At 39.9% G+C, this 8,444-nt stretch overlaps 1 protein-coding gene and 1 long non-coding RNA gene across 4 annotated transcripts in view; one reads left to right on the forward strand and one right to left on the reverse strand.

The window, feature by feature from the left end:
- Window positions 1-8,444, forward strand: part of itga11a (integrin, alpha 11a) — a 64,457-nt gene that overhangs the window by 4,202 nt on the left and 51,811 nt on the right. The window contains exon 1 of one of the 3 annotated variants that reach the window (XM_015040157.1): window positions 5,138-5,233. The exons of 1 other annotated variant lie outside the window; for it this stretch is intronic. The gene's annotated coding sequence lies outside the window, so the exon portion shown is untranslated. Of the gene's footprint in view, window positions 1-5,137; window positions 5,234-7,759; window positions 7,872-8,444 lie in introns of those variants that run through there. One more of the 3 variants, XM_015040158.1, reaches the window with a different exon arrangement.
- On the reverse strand, window positions 210-3,005 carry LOC106952187 (uncharacterized). The gene is made up of 2 exons (XR_001425932.1): window positions 2,933-3,005; window positions 210-2,038 (listed from the first exon to the last, which is right to left on the reverse strand). It is a non-coding gene; the product is annotated as an uncharacterized LOC106952187 (long non-coding RNA).

The raw sequence follows: 8,444 nt of genomic DNA on the forward strand, positions 1-8,444 counted from the left end.
TTCAGCAAAAATAATAGAATCACCACCTCTATTCCCCCCCTACCCCCCCCCCACCCCCGCTCAAAAAAAAAAGATGATTTAGGCAAAACAAAAAATCACTTTCAGCTAAAAATGACTTGGGTCATTATATTATGAAGATCACAATATTTATATATCAATTACAAAAATGCAGTAATGTTTGTATGAGTCACAGCATAGCATAAGCTTACCAGATTGGGGTATATTTATTCGCTAGTAAGAAATGGAGGTGCATTATAGCACACTGCAAACATACAAATTCTGCCAAGTGAAAGTTGATGCGTCTGCCGAGAAGCTTTGAAACGCTTGGTGCACAGCCAGATTCGTGGTCATTTAAGAGCTCCATCACTGGTGCCTCATCTAGATAGAGCTAGAAGAAGAAAGCCACAAACACTTAATAGGAAGAACTGAGAAGAAATTTTCACAGATTATTTCAAAGACAAAGCATTAAAGAAGTCCCATAAAGAAATTTAGAGATGCCACATGCAGCAAAGATAATTAAATCCAACACCGCTTCACATGTATCGCAATTAGTTTTAGAGTAGTGCACAATACGCAGGTTTTGAATTCGCTGCACTCTGCACTGTAATAGCAGTGGTTTAAAATATCTGCGTGTTTTCCATAAAATATAATGGGCTGCTTACTTTTCCATCGCAGACGTTTTTCACTTAATTCTGCTATTTGCAGAAAGACACGTGTTATTAAGCTATTTGAAGTCTGGAAAGCTGGAACTAATCCAGAAAGAAACATTTCGGTGCATCTTCAGCTCAGACGATGTGTAAGTGGTACGAGGCTGTGAAGTCGATGGGAGGAAGTCTGTTATAAATATTTGGTTTGATTTTGGAAGTTCTTGAAGCAGCTCCACATTAGGGGAGACCGTGACCTTGTAAGCCGGAGTTTGTGGAGTATGATTTCACGCTGGCTGTGGTGAAGGATGTTTTGGCAAGAGTGCGAAAAGGCAGGCTCTATTTTATTCCACCGCTCTTGGATTCCTGTGACTGTAGGGGCAAAGATCCTGTCCAGATAGCACTGAGAGTGGAAATCTGATGAGAAAGAAGAGGACCTGTGCTGTATATTACGAGGAAACAGCAGGGTCAGATCCCACCTGAAGCAGTCGCTCTCATAATCACTGTCCCAGTAGGATATGTCAACTCAAAAGGTTTTGTTTTCCTATGTGAATTTAGAACGTCTTTCTCTTGATGGACATTCACTTTGAGCTCTTCACGAAGAAGACCTGGCTGCAGTATAAATTGTATGTCTTTGAAAAGGGTAAAAAGTGCACATGTCAGAAATAATGAAGCTGACATGTGGGAAATTAACTTGAACTTTTGTCCATGAAAATGTGGAATCATTGCACGAAATGTGTCCAAATCCACTTAGAATAATTAATAATAAGTCAATGTTGACTGATAGAAAATGTAAAAGATTTATTTTCAAAATAATTTCAGACACATGTCCTTTTAGTCTTACTTTTAATATTACATTTCTTGTTATAACATATGATTCAACATAGCATTCCACAAAGCTATGTTGAATCATTGGCCACTTTATAAGGTACACCTTGCTTACACTGTATTGGACCCCTGCTGCCTTGATTGAGTTCTGGTGACTATGGAAGGCATTATGGTACAGTGAACTCATTGTCATCAATTGGAGATGACTGATAGGTCTGTAGGTTATCTGCTTTAAAGTGGGGTTATGCTAAAATATTTTTTTTAGCTTTAGACAAAGTCATAACGTTACTGCCTCATCAGAAATATACAAAGTGTTGCTTTGACTGATTCACGCATGTTTGAAAAATCCTTGAATTTCCCCTGGCAACCATTTGGGAGTGCCTTAAAGCATGGGTCACCTATTTACCAAAGACTCTGACTTGGAGCTTCAGCCACATGGAGCACCACTCACCTGCACCTCCCCCACTCAGCTCCTCCAGACTAGCAGCAGCAGCCGTTAGCAAACATCTGGTGGAACTGTGGATCTGCTGAGCTCATAATACAAACTGCAATGCTCCTAAGAATAGCTGTAAGCACCATCAGGGAATATCACAGAGAACTATTGTTGTGATGCTGGAGCGGGTATAAGGTTCTTAAAGAGACAGAGGCCAATTTCAAGGTGGGGTGTCCCTTACTGGGGTCTGGAGGGGTGCTGGTGCCTATCTCCAGCTAACGTTCCGGGTGAGAGGTGGGGTACACCCTGGACAGGTCGCCAGTCTGTCGCAGGGCAACACAGAGACACACAACCATCCACACATACACTCACACCTACGGACAATTTAGAGAGTACCCGGAGAAAACCCACGCATGCACAGGGAGAACATGCAAACTCCATGCAGAAAGACCGGGGCCGGGAATCGAACCCGTTGCTGCAAGGCAACAGCTCTACCAACTGCACCACTGTGCAGCCCCTTCTGTTGTTCATAACAACAGAAGGTAACATGACTGAGCTATAAAATGGCATTATGTGCTTGGAAAATACATAATGCCCCCTCTTTAAGGTTCTCTTTGTTATGTGTTCACAGATAGTATTGTAAATTCCTTAATTGTAATTTACGCTTAGTTGAGCAAGTGTTGCTCTTCTATCATTTCTGACCTGTCTGCCTATTCTACTCTGATCCCTGACATCAAGAAGCTTTTTTCATTCACACAACTTCAGATTATTGGATTTCTTTTTTATGAAGAGAAAAATCGACTTTATACAGCTAAGAGAAAATTCTCTAAAGGGATGAATCTGCTGGAAAAAAAATGTTAGTGGAAACGGAGAGTTTAGTAACAAAAAGAGCAACCCACTGATTACAGGACAAACGCCTTCTGTCGCCCCAGAAATATTCTTTACATCCATACTGTAACAATGTGGCTGCAATATTGAATTAATTGCAATTGTAATTAGTGAATTAATTTGAGTGTTTTGGGTCAACCTTTGACTTGAGCAGAGGAGTTCTTGTTCAGAAACTCCAGCCTCTCTTGATGAAGAAAGAGCCGGAGAAAAGAGGGTTAGCTCTCAGCTTACAGCTCAGTCTATGTTCCTGTAGTCAGGAACATATCCTGTTGGTCTGGTCACCTGTCCAGGGCCCACTTCTCCAATGGTAACTGGAGATGAGTATCAGTCTGTCGTATCCCTGAGTGGTGGGTTTTGATGTACGAGTGGGTAGAGAAAGGAGACAAATAGAAACATTAGCCATTACCAAAAATGTTCCTAATAAGGTGGGTTTTTAAAGAGAGATGTGCATTACATGTTTAAAGTTAGAGAACTTAGAATGCCATAAAACAGGGGGCTCAACAAACAGAGATCTCCATTTGTTTGTTAACAGGACACACTATCTGTAGTGTAAGATCTGTACATTGAGTACAAGACCTCATTATTGGAAGGTTACATGCCAGGTCATGTAGCCATGTGTATATATGAGGATAAGGCCATTTAAAGCTTTTAAGTTGGACTTTAAGATTTTGAAGTGATCAAATAAACCCAAGGAGGAGACTCTGAATAAGAAGAGATGTGCTTGTAACTTTTTTGTCATGGCAACAGCAAGAAATGCTGAAGGCTGATAAGGTTTCTGTATATGTTTATATATGTTTTTAAATCAAGCACTTAGATATATACTTTATTATTAGTCAGATTTTGATTAGGATTGACTATATATGGGGCAAAACTGTTGAGACGTCCTTAATTCCCCAAATAGTTTTGCTCTGAGCAATCAGATCATTTGTATTCCCTTAAAATGGATCCGACCTAAAAAGATCAAAACAAAAGTGAAGTTAACTTAATGACAGCAAGAAGGCATTTATTCATACGTCTACAGTAGTAAAGTCAACTTATTTATTCTCGTATTTCCCTTTATTTCTGGAGAAAAGCTTAGAAATTGCCTTCTTCCAAAAGAGACTCATTAGCACAGACATCCACAATCTGCTGAAAGCAAAGACTTTAAGGCAGGAAACGTGAGACGCACGAGGCAGTGAGGCTACATGCTCTGGTAAAAACATTAGAACATCAGTAAATCATCACATAGTTCATTACTGTTTCACGCTCTTACATATATTAGAACTTTAAAATACACCTTTCTTCAATTTTATTTTTTTTTTTTTGTACCATATAGCGATGTATGCTGGGATGTACCATGCCGGTTGCCTAGCAACTATTTCAAACCCAACGCCTCATTTTTTAAAGAGTTGATATTGCAATTAGAACTTTTCTTAAATTTCAACAGCAACCTAAGCCCCGACTTTCTAAATTTGTTGGATTTTAGAATGAAGATTTGTATGCAGCTATCTGAAAACCATGACGTCATAATTGCCACCTCTAACCTAAGCCCTAATCACATCTTACACAGTAAGTGCAGTAGCCAAGAAAATGCTCCCAATTCACTTTTGTCTTTGAAGCATTTCAGTGACTGTAATTTCCACATGGCTGCTGACAGAAGGGGTAGACAGGTAGTGGTCCCGTCTAAGGTTCCTCTCAGAAAACCCACCCTCCCACTCTGCAGTTCCATTAATTTAATATAAAGTAACTGATTTACTGAGCTCTTTCACCTTAGGAACATGCCTAGAACTGCAGGCGTTGCTCACCTTCATCTCAGTGTCTTCTGCTCTAGAGCCTTAAACAAATTTAGCAGATTCTGTCAGAGATTTGACATGTGTCTGCTAGTTGAAGGTATATATATATTTATGAAAGAGTTAATAGCTTAGGTTGCCGCTGCACCTGCAGGATTAGTGGCTGATGGTGAGCGGTTGTGCGCATCAAATAATTCAATCTTTAACTTGGACAAATGACCATAGAAATGACTCTTTAAATAAAGTAATTATATACTATTTATTTACACATATATATGTATAATTCCAATTTTATTCAACATATAGCAAATTATTGAATAACTTCCGCATTATTGTTTGATTTCTGTGGTTAAAATGTCATCTCGGACCTTTTCTAAGGTGGAAAACAAAAACCTTTGCCCAGCAAGGCTGTCAACTGGCATGTACATCTATACACTATTTGTTTTTTTTTTGTTTGTTTTTTTGGTAAGAATAAAAAATATGTATTTGTTGAATAAAATGATTTCTAGGAACTATAAGAAACTGAAAGAAATGCCTAATATGATTGGTAATGTCCCTTCTCCAACACACCTGAATCAAATAAACAGTTTGCTGCCAGGCCTCCGCAGTGCTGAGTTCAAGCATTTGATAGCATCATATTAGCGCTAGAGGACTGGCTTTGACTTCAAGAGGTGTGTATGTGTCTGTAATATACCATCAGATCATAGCTATTTAGGTTTTCTAAACAAAAAATGGCTGTATTTTAAAATGTATGCCTCACTTTCCAAATGGATTTATGTTCTTATGCATATTTGCTCCCTATCACCAATTTTTCAGTCACAATTTATACCCTTCCGGCGCAATGGAAACTTCAAAAAGACATCCGGAGGCGGGATGAAAGACAAGCCGAACGTTTGAATCCCTGTCAATAATTCACGGGGCTATTGAATTTGAAGTGCTAAATTACGGTAATGTCATTAACGTGCCACTCGGAAATAAATCACTGATAAGCAGAATCTGCCGTTCCAAATTTCAAGCTTTTGGTCCCTGACTCGGCCCCATGCATGTGTGCTACAGCTGCTGGTGTATCCTATGTTCTCCAGCCGCGGAGACCTTAAATCCCCTCAGGCTTTGTGTTGGCTCTGAGGGTTAACAGCTTGTTAAGCAGTGCCCAGTTGGCTGTCGCACGATGAGAACATCTGGTTTTCGATACCCCATGCCTCTCAAAGTATTTACTTTGGCGTGAGGAAGGGTGCCAAAATGTTTCAAAGTATATTGTCCACTGTGAAGTAGAGTGTCTTTCCAGAGGAAAAATATTGGAAAGAAACACAAGCGGGAATCGATGGAAAATCATCATACGCTATAGCTACTTTGCGAAATTTCTTTCTTGCGTCAAAAACGTGTTGGTACGAGCTACATGAAACCAAGTCTGCAACGCCTAAAAAATGTGATAAAAAAAAAAAAACGTCATTCAGCGTGGACGATCTGAGGAGACCTCCGAGCCAGCTGTTTGCGTAAGGCGTCCACTCGGCTGCTCTGTGTCAGTGGGTTTGTGGTGTGACTCCAGCAGCTTGGTGTCAAGCCAAAGGCAGCAGCGGACTGTGCGGTTCACGCCGGCGGCCCCCGCCTGAGGTTTATTTATCTAGGCATTGAAGCCGGTACACAGGAAACTCGGCAAGATTCCGACCCAGCATTCAAAACTGCTGATATTACCGAGAATATTACACTTCTCTGGGACGTTAGGAGCTTTAAATTGGAGCTGGAGAAACCTTCAGCTGCAGAGCTGGTATACTGGGACACTTTAACTTTCTGCTCTTTAAGAATGGCTGCACTTAAAAGTGATGCAGATCTCTGCCCTCCATTTCCTCTGATGCACGGTCTGAAGAAGGGTCCTGCTGATTTTTATTTATTTCTCGCACACACCTGTTAGTTCCCGAGCAACTATTTTCAGTCAGCCTTTATATCTTTCTGGGCAAGCGCAGACTCCAGAGAGATGTTTGGAGATAGGATGAAAGACAAAGAAACATGTGGACCCGTCACACAACAGGAAATGGGGAATGATGGGTTTGTTTCAATATTTACATAAAAAGTTTGCATTGGAAAATTTATTTCAAAGAAAGCTTTCGTGAAGCAGAACCGTTGGTCTCTGGTCGTGGCAATCAAGGTGTGATGTGCTTGTGGTGAAATGACAAAAAGTGGAAAACAACTGGCAGTCGCATAAATTGTGGTTTGGGCTTGTTTTTGACAATGCCTGCGATCATAAAACTCTCAGTTTTGTGCTTGAATTTACAAATGCGTGCAAAGAAAGAAACAGCAGAAGCAGATATTTAACTGGCTGTGTGTTTGGACAGCTTATTTACTCTCCTAAACATTCACTATGTGAGGAATGCAGCCAATTTCCCCATTTCTGTCCATGAGCCATTTTCCTTCAAGGAATACAGCTGCCTTGTAATCATGATCTGCATTTATAATGCCAACAGCTGCACAGAGAAACACATTTTATCTGCTGATAAAGAAAAGCAGAGTTTTGGCATTATGAGACCTTTAAATGACATTAAGATTCAGAAATGTTGCCATTAGGCGTTTCCAATTATTTTAATACTCGCTCATCAATTTGGTTGCTTCAGACTTCCTGATTCTAATAAATACATTTGCCGTGGTCTTACTGACAGGAATAAGGACTGCAAGACATGGAGAAGGACTCTAAACCAAGTTTTCTAATGGCATGCTAAAAATAGATTTGTTCAGAAAGTAAAAAAAAAAAATAAAAATTAGATGCGCTTAAAAGTAAGACAGATCTGACAGAACGAAAAATAAATGCATGCAGTGCAATTAGAATTACATTTTTCTTATTTGCCTTTGCCTATTCAGCTGCAAAGTACTGACTGTAAGTGTTTCACCAAATGCTTACACCTTCCCTACCACATCCTCTTCCCAACTCAGACTTGGATGAATGTGACAGCATCATATTATGTATCATATTGTATATCATTTAGCTACATGTAAGCTATGTTAAAACAATTTGCGGTGCTTCCTGCCTCAGTTGGTAACATCAGGAGGACATTTTGGAAGACCATACGCGGAGAGGGGAAGTTGAACTCGCGAGGTGAAAACAAACCCTGATTCTCTGTCACGGTTGGCAAAAGAGACACAGCTGAGTCTCTCGTCTGTTATTAGATCTGCTCTGTTATTCTTTGTAGATTAATTGGCGACATGTGTCCAACTTTTGCTGAGCACTTCTTCACCTCGTGGCTTAGATTTTTGCCGAGTTTCCCCTCGCAAGAGGAAGAAAAAGTCTAACATGATCAGAGGGGGGATTGGACTGAGAATGTAAGTGGGGATGTTTAGCGTGACGCCAGGAGATTCAATAAACCAACAGTGTGTGGAGTTGAGCCACAGAGATAAAAGCAGTGGGAAGTCTGTGGTGGCCGAAAGCAGAAGCCTCCGTGTTCTCAGCTTCACTGTGCAACACAAACTGTGAGAAAACTCTTTAACTCTCATCTTAATTTCCTCAAATATAGATCACTGGGACTCACTAAGCATAAGCCTCATTAAATCCCTATTCAGTTTGTTTTCTTTGACTGTCTGTTTTGGCTTTGAGATGCTATTTGAAATATTTTTGGCTGTATCTTGTAGAATGCTACTAACAGTCAGCTGAAAAAGTCCAACAACTTGAGGCCATTAGAAATTGGAGAGTATAGCTTAAAATGTTTTGTACTATCATAAAAAATAAAAATAAAAATCTCAATTTCTGAACATGTAAAAGGCAGATTATGTCATTATCATTGATGGTATGTAAAGATTTAGAAAAAGATTTATGTAAAATCTTTTTTTTTTTTTTTTTTTTTGGGATTCTTATTTTCCCACAGTTGCGGCTAGGGAAGGGCGTGAGGCCCTCCCTTT

The sequence above is a fragment of the Poecilia latipinna genome, unplaced genomic scaffold (assembly GCF_001443285.1).
Source record: "Poecilia latipinna isolate Pla-1442-1.1 unplaced genomic scaffold, P_latipinna-1.0 Scaffold498, whole genome shotgun sequence".
In the NCBI taxonomy this organism is placed as follows: Eukaryota; Metazoa; Chordata; class Actinopteri; order Cyprinodontiformes; family Poeciliidae; genus Poecilia; species Poecilia latipinna.